Genomic DNA, 27,393 nt, shown 5'->3' with positions numbered 1-27,393 from the left:
CAGGAAACATAGCGAAGTGGTTTAAGGGGAAACATGTTGCTAGGATCTCAAGGCTTGCTGACCTGATGAAGCATAACAAACCAGCCAGCTGTCTGATTGTTTTCCAATATGGCGGAATGCCCTATTTGACACATTGAACTACCTCCCTTTTAAATACCTTGGTAAGGACTGATACAAAAAATAGTAGGGGAACTGGGTGTAAAATGCGCGGTTGGGGTAAAACGCGCCACTTTCGATTTGGATAAACTACGTGCTTTTGGAGGCTGTTTTTCACCCGAGATAATAGAAAATGTATTAAAATGCTTCTTTTTTATTCTTGTTTTTAATTATGAATCGTGGGTTACGGCCGAGTGGGAGTTTAACAACTACCGAAAAGCTAAACATTACATATAATTTGCAATTGGATTAGATGGACAAATTGATGTGAAGATTTGCGAAAAAGTTACACGGCTTCTCAATGAGAATCGAACTCACGACTCCCCGATCTCTAGTTGGGGCGCGTTACCACTACGCCATGAGAGGACTCATGAACGCAGAAGATAACCTGAATTCGATTTCAGCTCAATAATCACGTGGTCCTTTTTCGCAAAGTGCACCTCTTTCGGAAGAAATAGATGCCCATCCAAACACAACGCTTTCTATTTATTGCTGTGTGCGTTTGAAATGCAAATTTCAAATGCGGGAACACCAAACGCGATAAGATTTTCCACAAGAAATGCGATGTCAAAGATACATTTTTTCTTGCTAGGTCGGCGGTGATTTGTATGATCGTTGCTAGGTGTCCTTTGATTGTTTTGTGTTACCGCATTTGGAGGACGTTTAGTGAAGATTTGCACCTCAAAGGCAAACAGCAATATATCCAATGCTTAGCCTGAGAGCGCATTATTTTTAAGGTAATGAAATAGCACACAACACTAGCCAGCAACTGTGCTGGCTGAGGTTTCTATTGTGTGGGCTTCCAATGGGTCGCGACGTTCTTAAACGACCGGTTACGGAACATGAGTCCGTTGCTTCTTTTATATATTATTGGGTGTTTTCCTGGCAAAAAAACCCGTAAAAACTCGAAAAAACGTTTTTGCAGTTTTCGCTGCATTTTTTTGTTATTTTCTAGGTCATTTTTCAGGTCAATAAACAATGGCCTTATGCACTCCCATATTTTGCATTCCATGCGGAAAAAAAGTTGAATTTGTCCTTAAAAAAGCATATTAAAGGACTTAAACTTTAATCAACTCGTGGGGCAAAATGGCTACTCTTATTTCATAACACCAAAACATCCCTTTGAATTCAAATTCCAGCAAACGTATACTATTATTATAGCATGTATACTATAATTGAACAATAAGATCTGATCAAACGCCCTTATGTATGCAACGTATATGCAAGCATGATTGTGCATGCGTACACGTGTACGGCTAACGCTGAGCTCAGGCGGCGCGTTTTACCCCACAAAAAATGAAATGCAGGTGAGCTAGCATTTTTTTTTTTTTTTTTTTTAATGATTTATAAACTTCAGAAAAAAAGAAAATGGATGGCAGTTTCCACTACTTGATAGAAAACATGTTTGTCTATCAGATAATGATTAAAAAAGAGCTAAAACCGCTTCCTTCTTTAGATGGCACATTTGGCCCCCAGTTACACTATTTTTTTGCAATTTCTCATCGTAATAGGCTGTTTTTTATCACGCCAATCTGTCATGAAACGGCCTACTTCCTTGTACTGAAGTATGCAGTGTGGTAATAGTCATTACGCAACTGAAACCAGTGCTGTAATGATTCATTACGCAACGCTTTCTCATTACGCAACTGTTTTGAGTTGCGTAATAAACCATCATAACATTTTTTCCAGAAGTTGTAAAACAATGTTGACTGCATTCCGATACGGTTTCTACTACCGTAAAACGGGGTATCTTTTATAGTTTTTTCGAAGAAAACTTGAATATTTATGCATGCCGTTTCAAAGAATTATAATTTATATTTTTAAAACAAGTACTAGTATCCTAACTATCGATTGCAGTAGATAGATTGGCAAAAAATTTATTCTGAATGGATATATAGTTTTTCATATAATCGAAAGTCGGTTTTCTGTTTCGTCCCAGTTGAAAAATAAAGCTAAACAAAAGATCAGCTTGATTCTACATATTCCAACAGAACTAGTAAATTTTGGATCATGACGAACCTAATTTGGAAAAATAAATTCAATGATAAGTTTGAAACCAATGTATTTTTCATTTCAGTTTTCTTTCATTTAATAAGCAATTATCTCAAAACTATGTCAAACGTGTATGTACAGTAATGACTCGATTTTGTCTACCCCCGATTTTATCTACCCTCGATTTAAGCAACCTTTTTGACCCGATTTTGTCTACCCCTGATTTAAGCATCCCATTTTGCCCGATTTGTCAACCTAAACTTAATATTCATTTTAATCAGAGTAAGCACGCATATACTGGCAACATTGGGTGCATAAAATGAATTATGACCCTGGCCACGTCTATACAATCATCTAAAGATCAAAATTTTGAAATTTTTAATTTTAATTATCCAAGAAACTGACCAATTTTACCTTGGATTACGGTACATAGAAACTGGAAGTAAAAAAAATGTTTCTATTAACAAAATTATAAAACTAAGTTCTTAAGTAAAAATAAAACTTCAAAACAGTCGAAAAATTTTTCCCGGTTTTAGCTCTTTCCCGATTTTATCAACCCTAGAAGCAGCATGGGGCTGACAAAATCGGGACATTACTGTAAAGCTATCTTGAGCTTCGTTTCACCAAATAAATTGAAAATCTTAAGCACTAACATTTTAGAAAAAAAATACAAAAAATGTTGGTAATTATCATATAGGGTAAAAGCACCGGTTTTTGGCCAGTCTAAGAGAAAATATTATTTTAAATATATGGAAAGTCCAATGTGTACTGCAAATACGCCAAATGAAAGCTTACAATCCATATTAAGTGTGAAATATATCGTAACGGAGCATAAAGCTTATTTTCACATTAAAAATTTCATCGGTTACTATGAGCCACCAAAGCCTGTTTCAGTCACATTCTTAACATTCGATCCCAGGTCCTCGGCGTGAGAGGCGTCCCCTTCGATCTGAATAAGTCGATTGAATCATATTCAAAGAGTCGAGCCATTCGGGAGATTTATGCTGTGCTTAAAATTGACCGTTCCTCCTGCTGTCTTGATCTTCTTCCTCTGCGCCATTTAGGTGTTCATCGTAGTGCTGCTTCCATCTTTCAATCACATCACGTTCGTCCGTCAAGATACCTCCATCCTTATCCCGGCACGTTTCGGCTCGTGTCACAAAGCCTTTGCGGGATGCATTGAGTTTCTTGTAGAACTCACGTGTTTCTTGAGAACGATACAGCTGCTCCATCTCTTCGCACTCCAACTCTTCAGGCGGCGCTTTTTATCCCGGAATAGATGGGTTTGCTGTCTTCGCTTCTGTTTGTATCGTTCCACGTTTTGACAGGTGCCTTGCTGCAGCATAATCGCCCGCGCTGCATTTTTCTCGTCCAAAACCGTCTGACACTCCTCGTCGAACCAACCGTTCCGTCGATTTCCTTCCATGAACCCAATGGCACCTTCCGCTGCGTTGTTAATGGCTGCTTTGAGACTACTCCAGCAGTCCTCAAGAGGGGCTTCGAGAGGCTCTCCCTCTTCCGGCAACGCTGCTTCAAGGCTTTGCGCATAATTAGTTGCGACTTCGGGTAGCTTGAGTCATTCCAGGTAGTGGTCCGAATCGATGTTTGCGCCACGATAAGTTCTGACGTCGATTATATCCGAGAAGTGTCTTCCATCAATCAAAACGTGGTCGATTTGCGATTCAGTCTGTTGCGGTGATCTCCAGGTATACCGATACGGGAGGCTGTACTGGTAGTAGGTACTACGTATGGCCATGTTTCTGGAGGTGGCGAAATCAATCAGTCTAAGGCTGTTTTCGTTCGTACTTAAGCTGGTGAGCGCTAAACTTCCCTATAATCGGTCTAAATTCCTCCTCCTGAACAACCTGAGCGTTGAGATCTCCGATAATGATTTTGACATCATGGCTTGGGCAGCTGTCGTATTCACGTTCCAGGTGCACGTAGAATGCGTCCTTATCGTCATCGTCACTTGCTAGGTGAGGGCTGTGCACGTTGATTATGCTGATATTGAAGAAACGGCATTTGATCCTCAACTTGCACATTCTGTTGTCGATTGGCCACCACCGAATCACGCGCCTCTGCATTTTGCCCATCACGATAGAAGCTGTGCCCAGCTCATGTCTGTTGCCGCAGCTCTGGTAGATGGTATAACCATCCCTATACGTATGTACCGTCGACCCTTTCCAGCAAACCTCCTGCAGCGCTACGATGTCGAGCTGACGGACCCTCAATAATTCGGAAAGAATGCGGGTACTTCCAAAAAAGCTTAATCCTACCTAGTTTGGGTAAAGTCTCCTAACCGTAGACTTAGCTTAGATCCATCTTCTGCATAAAACATCTGTAACGATCAATCTTTGTAGACTCATGCAAATGGTACAGCTCAAGTAGCGCTAGTTCGAAAACCTTACTTTTGTGAGGGGAACTTTTATCCAGGTAACCTTGTGGACCCAGTTTTTGCTACTTTCAGAAACATGAAATGGCAAATTCGCGTGCCAGGCCCCGTGCGTGCGTGCTCATAAACAGCGGTAACGTTGCTACACTCATTTCTGAGTTAACAACCAGAGATGTATGTGCTGTCACAATTGATATTTCTGTTGGTGACCTCAATAGGAAATATGTCTTTCGTTTTGTGGTGTATTTATCACATGATGAACCATCCCCAACGGATGATTTCAAACGAGTTATCGTACACTGCCTATGAAAAACACAATTGTACTTGCTTCGAGTGATCTCACAATCGCTTGTCACTTTGCTTATAGGAAATGTTCCTCATAACTCCCTTTGCGGGACGAGCTGGCTATTTGTAAAGGTATATGTCAGATAGTCAGACTGCTTCTAAAGCTCTTGCTTCGGCTAACTCAGGGTCTAAGCTTGTTATCGCATGTCGAACTCAATTTGAGGAACTGAATTCAGTCAACTCTGTAAACTTTTTATGGATACCTGGCTATTCTTCCATTGCTGGGAATAAATTGGTCAATGATTTAGCTCACAATGGAGCATCGCATGACTTCATTGGCCCTGAGGCAGCTATTCCAAATTCGAAGTGCTGGGTGAAGCTTCAGAAATTCTTGGGCGGCAACTCAGCACAAGCCATATTGTAATAATCTTTAGTCATGTCATCAAACAAAATTGTACATTACTGAGCCATCCCCAAATGTGACTAAGTATTTGACAAATCTGTCAAAGCAGAATTCCAGTCTTTTGGCTACAACATTTGGCCACTGCCGACTCAACTATCACATGACAAATATTCAGCGTACTGATTCATTTGTGTGTGATAGTTGTGATTCCGATTATGGAACTTCTAATCACCTGATGTAACTGTCCAGTTTTCGCGTAATTGCGATTCAAATTACTTGATAAACATTTATTAAGTGAAACTGATTTCAGAAACCTGAATCTTCAGGACATTCTGTTATTTTTAACCCGTTATGGCAATAAGCTATAGCATCTCTTTACGCTCATGCATTTTGCAGTGTCCATTTCAGGGCGCTGTTTGAACCAATTGTGGTATGGAGCAACAAGCTCTCATTTTGCTTATGCAATTTTTTCTCTTCAAGGGATCCCACTACTATTTCCTCTCATCTTTCCCATCACTTTCCTCTCCCAGATGATGAAATAAGCTCGAAAATGGCGATGGCACAAATCTCACAAATGGCGGGGAACGTGCCTCTACAGCTAATTCTTCGATCGTTTTTTTTTTGTTTCGAGCCAATTGATAAAAAAGGGATGTATAATATCAAGTAAAATGAAATCCAGTCTTCTTGAAAAAAAATCCATGCAAATCGGTTGAGTAGTCTCCAATAAATCTGAATAGTACGAAATCATGTATTTTAATAATAAATCTTCAAGCTGTTTAGTAGAAAACCTATAAGTAGTGCAGTGTCGTGTACTAGACTCTCGAAGTCGTGTCTAGTACACGACACTGAAGACGGCCTTACAGTTGAGGTTGAAATACGCGTATCTGTTAAAAGATACAAACTCTAGTGAAATTAAATGGTGTAGTACTAAATTCGGTTTTTTCATCTACTTATGTATTTTAAAATTTTCTAGATCTTTATACGGTAAGAGTGGTACCAGTAATATGGTTGCTTTAGGTTGCTCATTTTTCACAACAGACTTTCATCAACGTATTGTATCGACGAGTAAACAATCATCTTGGAGCCAGACGGCTTATAATCAAACTCGACACAGTTTTGAAATATAGAACTTATATAAACCCTGGCTGATCCAGTGGTAGTGCGGTTTATAGCTTTTTATATACACTTTTTATTTATGTTTGTATTTGTCTAACATGTCCCTTGTCAAAATAAAATGCACGTGTAAAAAAATCTTAGAATTTAGTAAGGAAATAGTAGAAAACAAATAAAAAATATGATTTTTTTTAACTCCTTTGCACCAGTAATAGTAGTCCCTTCCTAGACTAGTGACTCCTAATGGGAGATCAATGTAAACCAAAATTATAGGAACAGAAGTTACCGAATTCCACTATTACTATATTAATGGAGGAAGTTATGTTAATTATTATTTATGAGAGAGGTTCTAACTACAAAGTCACTCGCCTCGAAATGAAGTGCTATTTTGAAAGACTCAATTATTTGTTTATTCTTTAATTATTTTTACGCGAAAAAGAATAGAAAAGCTTTGAAACGACATATTTCGATATACCGTTAGTTTAGTTTAGTTAGTTAGTTAGTAGCAGATATTTTATATTGCCGAAATAAGCCAGCCTCGGGCTATAAATCTTGTCAATAAAGATAATAACAAAAATGCGATTTTTTCCTCAACACTATGGACTTTATCACTGGCACAGATGCCCTATGATGCAAAACATGGGTGTTGGCGTAAATCGGAAGAAAACACAGTCTCGTAGTTGCCAAACTGGGCAGCTTCAAAGCTGGAAATATATTTGACCATTATTCAGAGCACTAATTCATAAACGAAGGTTAACTCACATTTCTGTGCACTCCTAGTGACTTGATCTACGCCACCCTATCCAAATATACTGATTTAATCACTGACTTAATAAGAACTTTACTACAGAGTACTTATGCCGCGTACATACTACGTACACATCAAATGCGAACTGACTGCAAAACAATAACTGCATCAATAGTACTGACTTGGCTATCCTAAACTGAAATGAATGAGTGCTGTGTATATATGCGATGGAATAGACGGTTGCTTCACATCTTCTATCGACACATCGAGCGCACACAGAAGTTGCGGCAACAATGGGTATTGCTTTAGGTAAAATATCTTGTTGGGATTTCAAGATATTTTACCTAAAGCAATCTGAGAAGGGGATTAATACTAGGTAGGCAAATATTAATAGTTAATTATTTAGTTACAACCTACACCCAAAACAAGAACTTAAACACAAACTTAAAATTTCGTTGAATATATAGAAAATGCATGGTTTTCTTGCAGAAAATGTTAGAATTTTTAAATAAATACTTATGAGGCTCTTATATTTTCTGTCTATGCTAGGATATTATACAACATTAACCATTTGCGTAAAACAATATAAACCCCTTACCCCTTATCTAATTGCATCCTTTTCCTTCATTTTCAGCCATCAACCCATCAAATCTGGCCAATTTCGGGTAAGTCAATTGCGGTGCATCACACTTTATCCAGTTTCCCAATTTAGGTATCTCTTGAAAATGAAAGCCCATGGGGCGTCCTGACAACCTGCCACATCTGCACTTCAAAGACACGTCAGCAAGAATTAGTGCTATCAGTCTCAAGAGTCTGCACTCGAGAGCTAAAAAGTCGCGATTACATCTTGTATTTCCGGAGGGAGGGAAAATGCAAACTCCCATCAATCTCGAATCAACCCAGACACACCATTTTACGCTAAGTGTCTCCAGATATCTTCCCTGCTGGGATGTTCCCTAGCTCACCCACTTACCCCCCTCGAGCAAACTCAACTTTGACTCTTTGCAAGCGAATGCTTCTGCATTTTGCACTTGTCGCTCTTGCGGGCAGGCAGTAATGAAAACATTGTGGGATACACAGTGGTCTTCATTTAAAAATCATGTTAGAAATACCAGATTCTCAATATTTAACTACTTTTAGCCATAAAAAGCGCTTTGGAACATAATTTTGAGTTAAGGTGAAGGTGAATCGAAGCCAAACCTCAAATTTTCAAGAGCACGGATCTGAAGAACCAAACATCCGTGTGAGCTGAAAACTTAATCGATTGATCACTACCTGGTGACCAATCGATTAAGTTTTCAGCTCAATCGGATGTTTGGTTCTCCAGATCCGTGCTCTTGAAAATTTAAACTTTGGCTTCGATTCATCTTCACCTTAAAGTCTCCATTTAGGGCAAAGTCATATTTTTTTTGGTTTAAGGTTAAGGTTGGTAACTGAAGCATGAGATTCCTCAGTCTTGAAAGCGCGTTTGAACTAGATTGACCCGCAGGGAGTGGTGAGGAGCGATAAATTAACTGTCCTTGAATATTTTTGACGTTCATACTAAAATAAGTTTTTATTCAATAAGGTTAACGACACTTCATAATCATAATAAATTTGCATCCGGGGATACTGAATTTAGCTAATATTGAGTTATCGACCAAAAAAATGTTAAAACACAATTTTGCATTGGTTTGGTTTATGTAAAGATGAATAAGTCGAGTTTTGAATTATCGAATATATATTTTCTTTCTAAATTCTCATATATCTCGCATAACTTCTGATCTCGCCCTAAAAGCCATTGGTAACCATGTGTGTAGCTCGTTGTTTCTGAGCATTTGAATGGATTTTCATGTTATTTAACAACGCTATGGGGAAGAAAGGATCAATATCTACCAGCCCGTGATGTTGGTTTGGATGCTATTTCTTTCATTTGCTCAGAAGCAACGAGCTACGCTCGTGGTTACCTATGGCTTTTAGGGCGTTATCTCAGAGTATGCGAGATATGTTCTTAACTAGCTGATATTGCAGATATATGTTTCACTTAATTTTACAATTACCAGCTTTTTTGAAAAGCTGAACCTCTGTGCAACTGCCTGTAAGCTAAAACTGCACTACCTCGGCGAACAAAAAAGAAGTCTTCCTCCAGTCTACGGTCGACGCTGACGTTGGCGTCATTACATTTCCTGCAACAAAGATACTCAGCCGCCGGAATCAAGGGCCTAGGCTCCTTTCAACTCTATTTACATCAAAGCCAGCAGTTTTAATTTTAATTTTCCACTCTCTTTATCGCCAACGCGAAGCTGCTGCAGTTACTTTCAGGTTGCAGAACACTTTCTACTCGGGGTGTGCTTGAAACGATACACTCTCTTGTTATGTTTTTTTTTCTTTTCACCGGCCAATGCAATGGTAGCCTGGAAGACTAGGTTTCCCGTGCCTTGCAATCGTTCACTGTCGTCGGATGCAATCTTAATATTAGAATGCATAATTTTGGCTCTGAATTCAAATATTCCAGAGCATTGTCCGCTTGAATATTATGAAAACAGAGATATACAATAGAGACCAACAGTTTTTTTTTAGTTGATGCTGTGCTCAATAAAAGAAAAAGAGATAAAAAAGATGTTTTTGTTATTTTGCACAAGTTTTTTTTATCAAAATATATGATTTTATTGTTGTATTGTTGTGTTATACTTTTCAAAGAAGATGTTTTGATTCATCCAAGAACTTTCTGGAATAAAGGTCTTAAGATCTATCATAAAAAGTAATAAAGTGGACGATTACACTGTGAAACACGTTTTTGTATCAAGCACCAAAATGCCGCTTTTTACTGAATTAAGGATTGCTGAATCCATTCTTCTTCTTGGCATTAACGTCCCCACTGGGACAGAACCTGCTTCTCAGCTTAGTGTTCTTATGAGCACTTCCACACTGCCTATAAACGCATGTCAGTCCCATGTTTGCTGGATTCCCTATGTACATGGGACAATTATGCGTTTATGGGCAGCACAGTTGTTAACTGAGAGCTTTCTTTGCCAAACTTGCCATTTTCGCATTCGTATATCGTTTGGCAGGTACAATGATACTCTATGCCTAGGGAAGTCAAAGAAAATTTCCATTACGAGAAGATCCTGGACCGACCGCGAATCGAACCCAGACACCTGCAGCATGGCTTTGCTTTATAGCCGCGGACTCTTACAACTCGGCTAAGGAAGGCCCCTGCTGAATCCATTGCCGTTTTCAAAAATATCATAGAACGTGACGTCTAGTTTTTAAGATATTGACTGTTGAATATGCCAAATTTGACCATTTCAGAAACTTGCATGCAAATTTGCCAGCTTGTATACCCGCAAAAAAATTGCGCGGTAAAAACTACCATTTTAGGGGGTTAACTTAAGCGCTCGCACCGGCAATTTTCAGCAGACCAGAAATGCGCTTGATTTGACCATGCCTGTAGTCGAAATCAAATTGTTGTAAATTATTTCTGTCAAATATACTAGTAATGTGGATGGATGTACCGTAAACATAGTAAATTGTTCTGAAATTGCATGGTAGGGTGCCGGTACCAATGGTTGTAATGTACCAGTAGATTGGACTATGGAATAAAACGTACATTTTTCGATAAAAACGACATGTGTTATTTTTGGTGGAAAGATCGCCTCTAGTTTAGTCGGTTTACCAAATTAAAGCTTTTTATTCTATCAAAAAGTCCTATAAATAATTAAGTTAACGCAAAAAATTTGCTCCCTTGCACCAATAGTCGCCGTCGTGTTCCAGTAGTGGATCAACGGATGGAAGCAGTTTTTAAAATGGATGTTTAAAAATGAAGAAAAGTCCCAGAGATGATCTTTATGCTTCATTCGAAAGATATTAATTGCTGTTTCGACGGAAAAATGTAAAACCCATGTAAAAATTTACCATTTTGTTCAAAATTCCTTGTATCATTCCCGAATGTCTACTACTGGAGCACTAGCGCAACTACTGGAACACGTGTACCAATAGTGGCTCAAGCGATGTTAGGCTCAAAACATAATTTTATCACTCTTTTTATATTTGACGCCAAAAGATCTCTGTTAAGGCTTTTAGTTATTTTGTTATGATTTTTTAAAGCTTAGTGGACTAACTAATGGCACCGGCACCCTAGTTTCAAGAATGGGCTAAAATAGTAATTTTTTTCCCGTGTAGCAATTTATTCGCTTAATTTGCTACAGAATTTAAACTTCATGTGTATAACAATTATTATCAACACAGTTTATAATATTTTCGATAGCCCAAAGCTATTTTTGCAATTTCTCATATTAAAAGGCTGTTTTTCATCACACCAACCTGTCATGTAATGGCCTTCTTTCTCGCATTGTCGTACACACTCAATCTGTTCGGTAAAAATAACTGGGTTTTTGAACTACCGAAAAAGTCAGTAAACTAAAAAAAATGTCAGAAATCGAAAAACAGAGATTTTTTACTAAAATTTTGCAGAGAGCTTTCTTTTTATATCAAACATTGATAAAAAATAAAACATGGTGAGATTTGCTTTTCAATTACGCGTGGCGATAGTTTTCATTTTACTGACTTTTTCGGTAGTTCCAAAACCCAATAAAATTTTACCGACCTCAGTAATTTAATCTAAGTGTGTATGAGTCTATTACCTAACTGAAAAACGTTTGGTAATGATTCATTACGCAAAGCATTTGAGTTGCGTTATGGTTTATAACGCAACGCTTTTCAGTAACGAAATGAAGCACATGTGATTTATATAACTATCATTCTTATGTAGAAATAACGGAAACGTCTATTATTTTTTGTTCAGGATTTGTGCAATTATCATTATTAGTACTGGGAGCTGTGAAATATTTTTTGCTCCTACCTCTTCCGCTCAGATGGAAATTCCATGACTTTTTCCGCCATTATTTGCACTTGACTCGGAATAGACGATCTTGCAGTCGAGGTACTGCATCAAACCATCCGAACGATGGTTTGAAAAATTGTGACAATTGCTCAATACAACCTAGTCACGGCATAAAATTTAACAAGGAAGGCTCTTTACCGGTGTAAACACCATGTTGTAAATATGTGACGTCACTCCTATCGTACTATATACCATCCTGACACCTAGGGCTTATTCGCAAATTTCATAACGCCAAAAATGGTAATTTTCGACACCCACCCACCTCCTCGTAACGCTTTTTGTATGAATATTCTACAAACATTGTATGAGCTGTAACATAACAAGGACACCCACCCACCCCCTTCAGCGTTATGAAATTTGTGAATGAGCCCCTAGATCATTTTTTTTTTCGCAAATTTGTTCGAGGTGGATAGTGATGACGTCGTCAAGTAGCTGTAAGTATTCGGAATATATCACCTTCTCAATATACTATACCGTAAACCTACTATGATCAAGTAACCTTTCATGAAATTGCAAAAAATGTTGTACGCAACTCGACGCAGAACTCGATTTTTACAGCACTCGTCGTAAATATCCAACTCGGCAAGCCTCGTTGTATAAACGTACGACTCGTGCTGTAAAAATCTACATTTTGCACCTTGTTGCATAAACTACTATTTTTTATGGTTTCGAAAAGTATTGTATTTTGTCATTTAACAAAAATCAGGAATTTTGTATGGAGACTGCAAGCATTTTGGAAAAATCGATTTAATCGTGCAATTTCAAACAAGTTATATCTGAAATGGAAGTTAAAGTCATATATTGCATGCTTGGTAGATAACATCACAAAAATGTTTGATAAATCATACTTTCAATTTCATGTAAACATCAATGAAAACAGTGTGTTATACAACTTTGGTTAACTGTAGCTAAAAATTGTGACGTACAGGAACTTTTTGAGAACGGCATCAGAAACAGCAACCCCAAATCTGCTAGAGACCAGAGTTACATATTTCTCAGGAGCACATACATGTACTGACGAGCCTCCAGCCAAACCGTCTCTCAGCTCTTCGGAATCCTAGTGTGCTGTGCTAGCAGGAGGCTCACAAAAATTCTAAAAGCGCGCGCAAGCCGATGTGCTCCCGCGGAGACTCGTCTCATGCGCTGCTCGGCGCTACGGCTCACCATCGGTATCCAAGTTGTGAAACAACTGCTTAGTAACGAAAAGCCTCTACAACTATTTTCGCCTCATTATGCAGGTGTCTAGATGGTCTACATGATATGGTTGAAGACTCGCGATCCGAATGTTACAATTTCGATCCTCGTTGAAAAATTTTGTCATCATTTCAATTATTGCGCTGAATTTTAAACAGCACATGTGACGGAGCGCATGAGACCGCATTGAGACACATCTCAAGAAAAATGAGGCGCACCAATAAAAGGTCTCACAATGTACAGCGCGCCCGTGCGCTAGCAAGCAATGAGCCTCCTGCACCTAAGGCTACAGCACGTGCACAGTAACTCTAGTAGAGACACATTGTGACACGCTAAAATGTCATTTTTGTTACGCTGTGTTATTGATGTTGTAAATGCTCTTAGTAATTCAACGAAGTAAGTTTTTATTTAACTTTGAATGGTTCGACACTAGAACGTTTCGCCACTGTAAGTGTCGAGATAAGAGTATTCTGTGTTGGTCTAGCCAATCGATTTTTTTTTTTCATATGAGTAAAATATGATAGCACATATTTTCGTCCTGACAACTGTAGGAATGTTACGTTTAGCTGTTTGTTCAACAAAGTTTGAATTGTTCGTCACTTGAAGTGTCGACATTATTTTCTTTGACTTGGAATTTGTCATATCAATTGAAAATATTATATATACAAACATGGATGGGAAATATTGCATATAGCGGCTCGGATGGAATTCCATCCTGTTTCTTAATAAAATGCGCAAACAACTTGATCCGTCCGCTAGCTTTTTTGTTCAACGAATCTCTGTGCATGCGTCTATTTTCATCTAACTGGAAAATTTCTGTAATATTTCCAGTGTTCAAAAAAAGCGACAAACAAAACGTTGAGAACTACAGAGGAATAACCTCACTATGTGCATGCTCAAAATTTTTTGAAATCATAATCTACGAGTTGCTTTTTGCGAGCTGTAAGAATTATATCTCTTCGGATTAACACGGTTCTTACACAAAAAGATCATTTTCAACGAACTTTTGCACTTTTCCTCGTTTTGAATTCGAAATATTGATGCTGGATCACAGATTGATGCGACCGAGTTGATCACAAGATATTACTGAATAAGTTAGAATCTCATCAGACCTTATTGATTCAATTCCTATCTCACGAATCGCAAGCTGAATGTTAAAATAGGCGATGAGTCGTCGGAATTCTTCACTAATCCAACTGGCGTTCCTCAAGGAAGTAATTTAGGACCTCTGCTGTTTTCAATCTATGTCGAATGGCTGTTTTATGCGGACGACGTTAAGATTCTCGTTCTAGTTAACAGCATTCAAGATTGTTACATACTCCAAAGGATTTTATACTCATTCGTAGCATGGTGCTCCAATAATAAGCTGATGATAAGTCTAGCTAAACGCAGCGTGATAACATTTAACAGAAAATTGCAACCAATTGTTCACCACTATACAATACTGAATCAACATCTGGAGCACGTCGACCATATTCGAGATCTGGGAGTTACACTTGATCAGGCATTTTCTTTCCGTCTACATTATGCACACATCATATCTTAGGCCAACAAACAACTTGATTTTATCTTCAAACTGATCAGCGAGTTCCATGATCCTCTATGTTTGCGGGCATTATATTGTGCACTAGTTCACTCAATTTTGGAATCAAATGCTGTTCTAAGGTGCCCATATCAGGCAAATTGGATCTCCAGAATAGAGGTCATACAAAGAAAGTTTGTCAGGCAAGCGCTTCGAAGCCTTCCATGGCGTGACCTACTGAACTTGCCGTCTACTTGGACTGCAGACATTAGAAGAAAGGAGCTGTATTAGCCAAGAAGTGTTTGTTGGAAAAACTTCGCAGGGAGAAGTCGACTCTACTGAAATTTGAGGACGATTGAACATTTATGCTCCTGAAAGAATTCTAGGCCAGCGCAACTTTTTACAGCTTGAGCCACGCCGTGCAGTATATGGCTTTCATGACCCAAGCCGTTTCATATCTGCCAGATTTAACGAAGTATTTCACGCATTTGTCTTTAACAACCGCGTTTAAACGCCGATTACAAGGCTCATTTTCGACTTTCATCAGATGAGTTCCTCTCTAACAACTCTAAAGGTTGTAAATGGTGCTACCAGATGTTTTTTTCTTATTCTCGATTACTATTGTTGCCGAGTCTGGACCAGAGATCATCGTAATAAAGGTTCCTGTAAACCTCGATGTTTGAATGGATGGATGATGCACGAATAGTTTTTAAGTTTTATGATGATTGACAATGTTTTAAGAAAAGTAATTGTGATCGTATTGTATCTATTACCCAGTGAACACACCATCGTATATGATGGGATATAAGAGTACAATTGTGGAGGCGATATACGTACATCTTGCATGGATCCTTATGGTGCATGTACGTATATCGCCTCCACATTTGTACTCTTATGCGCTATCTTATACGAGTTCGTGTTTACTGGGTAACTATGTTTATAATTGTTACTGACAGCGATTGTAATGTTTATGTAGAAAAGAAAAGAGGTTTTTACGCCTTTTTGAGCAAGTCGTGTGTTGTTGTTCTACGCAAATCGGTTTTTCCTCATCAAATGCTTCATCAAACAAAAGCAGATGTAGCTAGAAATTAAATAAACAAATGTGTATACATATCTCATAAATAATTGTTTATCACGGTCTAATCATTTATCAAAGTGAATCCTGTGACCCTCATTAACAATCATCCCCCCCAGTAACCTTTGTGGAGATGCCGATGCAAACACGGTCTCCAAATAGCAAAAGTTACACACTAACATTCCTTCCCCAATCCCAACTGACTGCAAGGACATGGCCGGCGCCGTTATTAACCCTGTATAAAGAGAGGCATTGAATTATGCACACTGAAGAAGATGATGGCCAATCCCAGCCAAACTTCTAGTTGATTCTTTGTGCATCTTCACTGACTTCGGTCAATCACTGAATAGCAACCATTGATATGTGTAGTTGCCTGGGACACGGTTATATGAAAAATTTAGATTCTCGCTCCAGCACATTTTTAGGATTGCATTTTGACAACTGTGCAAAATTTCAGCTCGATCGGTGAAACTATATTTTAGTGCCAGGCGTTCAAAGTTTGTATGGGATTTACTATGGGAAGTTTCAATCATCATGATTTCAATCTAGCTCTTGCTTGCAGGTCTCGTTTTCACCCCTTCGCGGTAAGCGGTAAGCGCGCAGTTTTTCAGTTCGTGGGTACGAATCTTACCAGTCGAAGATCTTTTCGTTCAGGAAATTTTCTCGATTCCCAGAGCATAATAAATAACATTGTACTTACCACACAATAAACGAATGCAAAAATGGTCAATTGACAAGGCTCTCAGTTATTTACTGTGGATATGCTTTATAAGAACTTCAGTAGGGTCAGCCGGGGCAAGATGAGCAACCTAAGGATTAGTGTGATTAAAGTCTACTTTAACGTTCTTATTTTGGTAAAATTTGCAACCATCCTTATCTTTTACATTATTACTTTGACCTCCAACCATTACATTTAAAAAGTGATAAATAGTTTTCCAACTAACACGTTTAAAAATAGCTTTTTTATCATCGGTCAAAATTACTCCGGGGCAAGATTGGCACCCCCATAAAAAAAATGAAATTTACTAAAGAAAACTATTATTTATCAATGGTTGTAATATTCTGTGAAGCTCTGAATCGTTGTTGGCAAGCGGGAGCATCACGAAGAACCTTGCATTCCATTCTGACATTACTATAGGAGTGAGACGTCGAAGTTGTGCCATGCCTACTAGATCGTTTGATGTCCGATCCGATGTTACATTCTCGGAGTTCTTTCAACAGGCTTTTGATTGTCAACCATCATAACAGGGTTGGAAGACAAGATCTATGACAATGTTCATTCAGTACCACACATCCTCCCTCTTCTCAGGAAAAAAAAAGTTTGAAGTGATGAGTTTTCACATCGTTTCCGTCATCACGAAAGCTTTCAGGAATTCAGGATGTATATTTCACATCGCTAAGAACTTCACCGATGTATACTGTTTCATATTTCAACTGTTCACTTGTACATGCGACTTTGAAACATTTTTCCGTTGTAGGATACCCACGCCATCAGAACGGCGTTGAAATTATTGATCGGTTGAATGTCGTGCCATACATTAGAAACGGCAAGCTAATTATATGAAATGACATATCTAAGATGAATTTTGGACAACATATTGCTATTAATAAACTGACATTTATGCGTTCAACAGAGTAGCATCAGTGTTTGACTTTCATCTTGTTGTACATTCAATCCACCGTACTTTCACGGAAATACTCACTCAAAGACTTGTTTGACTGTTGTTACTTGTTTTGATATAACATATCTACTAAGTTACTAGCCATCCTTGGGCTTACATATCTTATTCTATAGATAGAGTCGCGCATGCATGTGAACATCATTTTTATTAGGAATTAATGTGTGACCACTAGTCGCGATAGCAAGTGTATACCACCATTACTTAGAGCAAATATACGACCACCAGTCGAGTTAACAACATCAATAGCAGTTACTATGAACAAGTATGCGATCACCAGTCGCGGTAGCAAGTGTACACCACCATTGCATAGAACAAATATACGACCACCAGTCGAGCTCACAACATCAATAATACTTGCAAGGAACAAGTATACGACCACCAGTCGAATTAACAACATATTCATTGCAACCATCTGTCGCGTTAATGACAACCAAATACCAAACCAAATGCAACCACCAATCGCGACAATAATATTTTTTTAATTGCAACCACCAGTCACGTTAAGGGCATTTCTTTTTTTTTGCATTGCATACACCAATTGTGTTAAAGCATTTTTTCATAGCAACCACCAGTCGCGTTAAGGATATTTTTTTCAAACATGTTGTTATTTTTTTTTTTTTTGAACATGGCATTTATTAAGAAATAATAATGAATTAAGTAGATTTGAATAGTTTGGATCTCACCGGTTATCGACACAAAATTCACAAATTTCACCGATTCAGTATGCTTCACACTTAACTTGTTCGTTAAACATTACGGGATACACAATGTACTGAAGCAAATAGGAAAGAAAACAATCATGTGCATTATAGGTCAAATTTGACCAAAGTGAATGGGAGATCGTAGTAGGCAGCGGGCGCGAACGGATGTGTTGAAAATTGATCAGTCACGTTTTTATCGTCTCCGATTACCCGTAACGCGGGTAGATCAGCTTTTCGTGGTGCGTTACGAGGTAAGATCTACCAAATTGTACTCTTGTGTATCTGTTCTTGTGAATACTTAAAAGTTACGGTCGGAAGAGTATAGAGAGTAACAAGCCACTAATACCCACCTATTTGTCCTAGATGATGAGGAGGCCAAAGTGCAAAAATGGCTCAATCAGCATCTGAAGTTGGTTTCAATTCATGAGACAAGTTATTTCCGAGTTCAAGAGTTTATCTTTCGATATCTAGGAGGGAGACGATTCCAAATTAGTAGAGTAGCAGACCTCCTAACTTAAAAAAAATCTTCTTGTTACAAGGAATCTTAATGTCTCATGCGATGAAACCTGTTCACAGTTTCAAAAAAACGACTTTGAAGCTTATAAGTAGAAGCAATAATTTGATAAGCTAGAATACCGATGAATGGTCAAAATCAGTATCATTCAACTAGCTAGTAGCCGCACCTGATTAAGGGGCGCGCTTTTGAGAGTTCAATAATGACAAACTGTTTTCTCCAAAGCTTGAGCTTGAGCTTGATTGGCCGCCCGTGGATGCACTCCAGTATCGCCAGATCAGCTGCACTTACACAAGGAACCAACCGAATGACTGCTTGGGACTAACAGGCATCCTCAGTGTATAAGTGCTGGTGATCTTCTAATTTTTAGGCAACAATGGCACCTGCCACGTCAGAATGCAGACCAATGAGGGGAAGGGGGAGGAATTGATGATGCATTGAACTGACTCCCACGTAGACCGTATATTCCACTGCATCCACGTCAGTTCATGCGGGAGTGTATGGATTGGGGGAAAGGTATGGCAGAGAGGTTTGTTTTTGTGGTTAGCAGACTGCCTATGTATCAGGCGTAAGAAAGGCGTGCGCGTGGAAGTAGGAAGCGTTAGGGAAACGGTTTCTTGTCCGTCTCTGGTTCTAGCGTTTGCTATGAACGAATAGTTTGAGTGTGATATATTTAGAATGGAAGATAGAAGCAAGTGAGAGATATACAACTACAAAGTACGAGGAAACGGACGGGCCTGGAATTGAACCCATGACCTTCTGCATATGAAGCAGAAGCGGTAGCCATCAGACCACCAACCCCGTCTAATGACAAACTGTTTTCTCCAAAAGGTATAAATAGCGGTATCTTTTTCTAAAAAGGCTCCCTGCAAAATGGTAAAGAATGATATTTGTATAAAGAACAACTACTTTATTATTTCTCAATAGTAATGGAGTAGAACGACATGCACTATACAAAGGACACGGTTATACCACAAAAGATCAAAGAAAACTGGTCGCAATGGTTCATCCCGAACAGAAACAGAAAAAAAACCGTCTCCAAAAATTATTAGATTCGGCTGGTGCAGTTTTTGAAAAAAAGTGTCTATAGCGGAATTAAAACGGTTTATTTTTCGAGCGTTCTGCTGGGTAGTGCTTTGTTAAAGCCCAAGCAGCAGGTGAAGAAGCATCGAAGCCGGACTTCAAATTGTCAGAAGCGCGGGTCTGGAGACCCGGACAGCGGATCTGGCTGATGGCTATTCGGTCAAATGGTCACTCGCTGGTGGTGACCAATCGAACAGGTTTTCAGCTTGAACCGCTGTCTGGTTCTCTAGATCGGACTCTGGAGGGTTTGAGTTTTGGCTTCGTTTCATCTTCACCAGAAAATCGTTTATGTTTGCGACGTCGTGTCGCCGGAGTTTTTTTTTTCTCGTTTTAGTTTGCACGCGTTCTGAGTGCAATCAGGTTCAGGTTTTTGCGTCGCCGGAGTGATATTTTGCCGTTGTGATTTGAGTATGCTTGTTAAAGTAGCAACAGCTGCTTAATCAACGATGGATGATCAATTTCAGCTCGTTTCATTGTTCATTTTGTTTTAAATGTACAATATATTATAAAAAAAAATAACATGACAACGAGGAATATAACTTAAATGAATTGATTTAAAAAATATGAACAGTTCATCACTGTAGGTGTCGACTTACACTCTTGTACATTAACATTGAAAACTCCATACCACAGACAAACAGACGTAACACTTAGAACAAATTTCTTCAAAATCCATCGCCCAGTTTACACCATCATCATCTCGTGAGCATGTTACACGGAAAGCTGTTTCGTGCAACAAGACCGGCAGATGGCGGTAGTGTGAAAAGCCAAACGCGAAGAAAAACGATGCGCATGCCTCTGGTTGTGAGATTTGCAACATAGCGAATTTGAAACTGTCGTCAAATGAGTAGTCGATGGAAATTTCGTAAGTGTTACGTCTGTTTGTCTGTGTCCATACTTTTCCTTTTACCTGATTTTTATCATTATAAAACATAACTTTTGAATGGTTCAACGCTAAAAGTGTTGACTTACCTATGTTCACGTTGTCTTTAGAGTACTGATAGGTGATTTTTTGAACTGAGGTTGCATGAATCGCATCACTTACCAAGGGGAATCCTGATCATGCAGCTATTATCCCTCCCCACTAACAAAACTCCTTCCCATAACACCCATGGAGATGCAGAGGTGATTTCGGTCTCTAGTAACAATGGATGACATACCAACATTCCTTCCCTTACCCGATAACCGTAAGGACGTGGCCGGCGCCGCTATTGACTTTTTAATGTTTGGAGTTCTCGAAAGTGTACATTGAAGGTGGAAATCTAATCCCAAGCTACATCTCTTGGTTCTTTGTACAACTTCGATTATTCTGGTCAATCACGGAGTAGCAACTACGAATTGTACGGTCATCTATGCTTATGCTTATGCTTAACTATCAAAATAAAGTAAATGCCAATAACTGGTCAATTTCGATCAATGGATGAATTCTTCAATGTGCAGATTGTATTCGTTGAAATGATTGAAAGCAAATGAAAGTATTTTTTTTTAAATCTTTCAGTTTAAACCATTTAACAATCCTGATCATATAATTAAAGCTTAGCAAATTCTGCATCTAATGAAGGAAAAATCTACTTTTCTTAAGTTTTTGTACTTGGTTCTCTCCACCTCAACGCCAACCATATATGTAAACAGATATGACTGCAAAGCGACCAGTTCCGATTCTGGACGATGATGTTGACCAAAAATTATCAAGATAGACAGTTATTAATATACCCAAAGTAATATTAGCTAATACCCTTACGACATAATTTAGACACGAACACTTTATGTTATGCTTTGGAATGGCGTTCATCCGAACAAAGAGATAAAGTAAAAAGATTCCGATGGACAGACATGGGAACGGATAAGCAAAAACAGTATCATGTATCCACCAGCAGCGAAAATCTCATGCAAAGTGCAACCCGAAAGCATGAAATTATCATGATGAAAGAGAAACAGGAGCGCTAACAGGATTGGTGTTGCATGTTTCACTTTTTTTGTGGTTACTCTAGTCCCAAGGATGTGCAGAAAAAAACAAGTTGTTTAGAACGTTGTGGCCAAATGTAAATCTATCTCGCAGATTGTAATGTCTAGCTCCATGAGAACCATCAGCCAGCAATTGTAAAGTTCTTCGCTCCAGACGCGACAAGGGCGCGAATCTGATTGCGTGATGCACTTCGCATTAATTTAAATGCAGATGCACATAATCCGCACTAAGCGATCCGTACGTGTGCACCTCGGCGTTGTACTTAATCTACATATATAGGTACCTGTATGCAGAGAACGATGTGTACAAAGCAAACAATCCCATCAGGCCTGTACCAGCGATCAACCATCATATCGGCGGTGGGTGGATGCTGAAATTTCTCTATCTTCTTCGTGTCGTTGGCATTACGTTCCCACTGAGACAGAGCCTGCTTTCCTTAATGTTCTTCCACAGTTATAAACTGAGTGCTAAATCCGCTTTTTTTTTCGAAAACAAATCCATATCGAAAGGATCGTAGACCGGTTAGACATCAAACCCAAATGACTTCAGCATGACTTCGGTTTGTAGCCGCGGACGTTACCACTAGGCCGATGAAGGCTCCAACTGCTATATCTCGAGTCTTTTATTTCACATTGCAACTTCGTTGCACTAGAGAGCGACACTAACTCTTTAATCGCATAGCTACAAGCTGAACCGGGTTCAGGCAAACCCTGATCAGATAGGTAAACGATCCCCTTTAGGTTCGATGTTTATTGGAGGCAGATAATGAACAGTCAAGTGAATAGTTTTGTAATCGGAAACGGTTCTGAGAGCTCTAGAGTCGATTCTTACAGCGAGATACAACGGTGGCAACCATGGGCGTTGGCAGACGGGGGTAAGGGGCTGACAGAAAAAAATATTTCTATGCAAAAAAAATTCAAACATTCTCTACAGGCTTCTGCCAAATATCTACCTATAGGTTTCGTCGAGAATTCCTCAAGGATCACGCATAGAAAAAAAAAAAAAAAAAAAAAAAAAAAAAAAAAAAAAAAAAAAAAAAAAAAAAAAAAAAAATCGCCATGAGTCTCCGCATGATTTTTGTCAATGGTATTTAAAACAAAAGCTACTATTTTTCTCAAAATAAGTCCTTAATATCAAAGAATGCGTAAAAAATGTCAAAAATGATAATTTTGGGTGAGACATCAATAATCTTTTGTTCTCCCTTGACGGAAATCCTGGCGAAGCCCATGGTGACAGGGCATCAACGATCTTAAGCTCATTATAAAATGTAAATGAAGGTGGACGATAATCGCTACTTGTATCGCATTAGACATACTATAAAGTCTCTCAAACCTTACTGTCTATTTTAGTTTCAGTACTAAACGATGACTCAACAATGCTACAGTTTTTGGCTGGAAGCCATACTATAATTCTAAACGATCCATTTTAGAAGGTCAGACCCGTTCTACCATTTCCGCTGTGATTTCCTCCATTCATTTCCAACAAGAGCACCATTTTGGATTAAATCGTCTTAAATGGCTCAGGTTACAGCTTTCACTACAACGCTGACTGAAGATTTTTGCATTCAATGTCGAACATTTAGATAATCAATTTGTTGTCACACCAGTCGGTCTTCGTTTGGGCACGTCGACTGCTGGCCGACACGTCACCTTAACGTCCAGCAGGGTTACATTTGATGCAATTATGAAGCACCTCCCGTCCTGAAGGGCTCAAATTTCGCATCCAAAAACGGGAATTGGTTTTTGCCGGTCGAACGCATGTGCCTGGTATTGATTACAAACACACATACTTCGCACCAGGTTCACAGCCAGCAGGTTTTCGTGATCCGTCTTCGGGGGAGGGGTTGTAGAATGTATAGAATGTATGCGCTTTGCACAAGACTCGAGGAGCGAGCATGTGCGCTTTTAAAGGCAAGCCGGTCATCGAAGATCGACCGCCATGGCGGTATCTTCTAGCTTCGAGGTGTGCTTTATTAGGGCTGCCCATAATGACCAAACTACAACATTTTGGAAATTTTACGTTACACCTCCCTAATTGAATCATCTGCACCCGCATAAGCCTGTGTAAAAATGAACATACAGTTAGCTCTCCCTTACTCGATATTCCGTATCTCGATATCGAGTTAGAGAACCATAGTAAAAGTTGGTTTTCATGGCTAACTCGATGGTCCCTTGGATCGCATTTGCACTGGATTTGTGTTCTGTAACTCGATACCTCCCTAACTCGATGGTCCCTTCAATATCGAGTAAGGGAGAGGTGACTGTAATCCGCCAGAATCCTCTCAAGTTCCTCATCAGAATTCTCTCAGGACTTTCATCAGAATCCTCCCAAGATTCTCATCAGAATCCTTTCCTAATCATCACAGAATTCTCATCAGAATCCTCTCAAGATTTTCATAAGAATCCTCTCAGAATTCTCATCAGAATCCTCTCAGGATTCCAATCAGGATCCTCTAGGGATTCTCATCAGAATCCTCTAAGGATTCTCATCTGAACCTTTCCAAATCATCAAAAAATTCTTAACAGAATCCTCTCAAAATGCTCATTAGAATAGTCTCAGAATTCTTTCAAGATTCTCATCAGCATCCTCTCAGAATTCTCCTCAGAATCCTCTCAGGATTCTCATCAGAATCCTCTCAGGATTCTCATCGGAATCTTTTCCAAATCATCACAAGATTCTCATCAGAATCTTCGCAGGACCTTTATCGGAATCCTCTCTGGATTATCATCAGAATTCTCTCAGGATCCTCTAAGGATTCTCAAGAGAATCCTTTCAGAATTCTCATATCAGAATCCTCAACGGATTCTCATCAAAATTCTGTCAGGGTTTTCATCATAATTCTCACAGAATGCTCATCAGAATCTTCTCAGATTATCATCAGAATCCTCTCTGGATTTTCATCAGAATCCTCTAAGGATTCTCATCTGAATTTTCTCAGGATTTTCATCAGAATCCGTTCCAAATCATCACAGGATTCTCATCAGAATCCTCGCAGGACTCTCATAAGAATCCTTTGAGGATTATCATCAGAATCTTCTCAGGATTTTCATCAGAATCCTCTCAGGATTCTCATCAGAATCCTCTCAGGATTCTCATCAGAACTTTCTCAGGATTCTCATCAGAATCTTCTCAGGATCCTCATCAGAATCCTCTCAGAATCTCAGGATCTCATTAGAATCCTTTCAGGATTCTCACCAGAACCATCACAGGATTCTTATCAGAATCCTCGCAGGACCCTCATCAGAATTCTCATCAAAATTCTCTCAGGATTATTATCCGAATTCTCTCAGGATCCTCTAAGGATTCTCAAGATAATCCTTTCAGAATTCTCATATCAGAATCCTCAACGGATTCTCATCAAAATTCTCTCAGGGTTCTTATCATAATTCTCACAGAATTCTCATCAGAATCTTCTCAGATTATCATTAGAATCCTCTCTGGATTCTCATCAGAATCCTCTAATGATTCTCATCTGAATCCTCTAAGGATTCTCATCTGAATGTTCTCAGGATTTTAACCAGAATCCTTTCCAAATCATCACAGGATTTTCATCCGAATCCTCGCAGGACTCTCATCAAAATCCTCTCAGGATTCTCATCAGAATCTTCTCAAGGTTTTCTTAAGAATCCTCTGAGAATTCTCATCAGAAAACTTTCAGGATTCTTATCAGAATTCTCTCAGGATGCTAATCTGAATCCTCTCAGGATTCTTATCAGAATCCTTTCAGGATTCTCATCAGAATCATCACAGGATTCTTATCAGAATCCTCGCAAGACCCTCATCATATTCTTATTAGAATCCACTCAGGATTCTCTTTGGAATCCTCTCAAAACTCTCATCAGAATCCTCAACGGATTCTCATCAAAATCGTCTCAGGATTCTCGTCATAATCCTTTCAGGATTCTCATCAGAATCCTCCCTCGATTCTCATCAGAATCATCTCTGGATTCTCATCAGAATCTTCAAAGGATTCTCATCTGAATTTTCTCAAGATTCTCATCACAACCCTCTCAGGATTGTTATTAGAATCTTTTTCAAATCATCACAGGATTCTAATCAGAATCGTCGCAGGACCCTCATCAGACTTCTTGTCAGAATTCTCTCACGATTCTTATCAGAATCCTCTCAGGATTATCTTCGGAATCCTCTCAGAATTCTCATCCCTCAACGGATTCTCATCAAAATCGTCTCAGGATTCTCGTCATAATCCTCTCAGAATTTTCATCAGAATCCTTCCTCGATTCTCATCAGAATCCTCTCTGGATTCTCATCAGCTCTCTCTCTCTGGATTCTCATCAGAATCTTCAAAGGATTCTCGTCTGAATTTTCTCAAGATTCTCATCAGAATCCTCTTAGGATTGTTATCAGAATCTTTTTCAAATCATCACAGGATTCTAATCAGAATCCTCGCAGGACCCACATCAGAATTCTCAGATTTTAATCAGATTCCTCTCAAGTTTTTCATAAGAATCCTCTCAGAATTATCATTAGAATTCTCATTAGAATTCTCTCAGAATTCTCATAAGAATTCTCTCAGAATTCTCATCAGAATACTCTCAGGTTTCTTCTCAGAATTCTCTCAAGATGCTCATCAGAATCCTCTCATGATTCTAATCAGAGTCTTCTAAAGATTCTCATCAGAATCCTCTTAGGATTCCCATCAGAATCTATTCACAATTCTTATCAAAATTCTTTCATGATTCTCATCAGAATCTTCTCGGAATTTTCATCAGAATCCTCCCAGGATTCTCATCAGAATCCTTTCCAAATCATCACTGGATTCTCATCAGAATCTTCGCATGGCCCTCATCAGAATCCTTTCAGGATTTAAATCAGATTCCTCGCAAGATTTTCATCCTCTCATGATTTTCATCAGAATCCTTCTTGGATTCTTATCAGATATCTTCCAGGATTCTTATCACAAACCTGCCAGGGACCTCATCAGAAACCTTCCAGGGATTACTTTAGAAGCCTTTTATGGTTAATATAAGTATTTATTTAGGATTCACATCAGCTATCTTTAAAGATTCTATTTACTGAATACATTTGTTTCTTTGGCTCCAAATAAACAAATTTGGGGGTGTAATTTCAGATTTTTACTGTTCGTTTTTTTTCACATAAAAATGAACCACCTTAGTGCCCCATACATTGTGTAATGCGATGTGTGAAAGTGGTAAGCTGAAAGGGTGGCCATGCAGCACCAGGTTTTGGCAGACATATAACAGGAATTCTGTTGTTTGTAACCGGATATCTTTGCCACACCAGCTCTGGGGACCGAGACTGATGTGTCCTGCAGCCGAGCTCGAGCGTTGCTTTTTTTCAAGCACTTCTCCTGCGGTTTGCTAACAACTTGCATAAAGATAGTCGGAGCTTGCCACCAAACGGGTGCATTCATTTGCTTTAACAGAGAGCAGGGGGTTACAACTTTAGTGCGTTGCCTCGCATCCATTACACTCAGCCAGGTTTGATCATGAAAGGGGAATCCTTTCCGACAGGTGAACCGAAAGTTTATATTTTCATCGTAATTAATGTAATTATTTAAATTATACAACAGAAGGAACATTATACCGTAGCGGTAATGATGAGGAGTAAATGTGAGAAAAAGCGAAATCTATTGAAAAGTTTGCGTGGGGCTTCATATGCTATATTAAAATTGTGTGTTAGTTAATAACTTACCCTCGTTGG

At 38.9% G+C, this 27,393-nt stretch overlaps 1 protein-coding gene across 3 annotated transcripts in view; it reads left to right on the top strand.

The window, feature by feature from the left end:
- LOC5577463 overlaps positions 1 to 27,393 on the top strand; it is a 162,193-nt gene that overhangs the window by 94,419 nt on the left and 40,381 nt on the right. For all 3 annotated transcript variants that reach the window (XM_021843411.1, XM_021843410.1, XM_021843409.1), the window contains one exon: positions 7,724 to 7,754. The gene's annotated coding sequence lies outside the window, so the exon portion shown is untranslated. The remainder of the gene's footprint in view (positions 1 to 7,723; positions 7,755 to 27,393) is intronic.

The sequence above is a fragment of the Aedes aegypti genome, chromosome 2 (genome assembly GCF_002204515.2).
Source record: "Aedes aegypti strain LVP_AGWG chromosome 2, AaegL5.0 Primary Assembly, whole genome shotgun sequence".
Lineage (NCBI taxonomy): Eukaryota > Metazoa > Arthropoda > Insecta > Diptera > Culicidae > Aedes > Aedes aegypti.
This window is presented reverse-complemented; position numbering and strand designations above follow the sequence as displayed.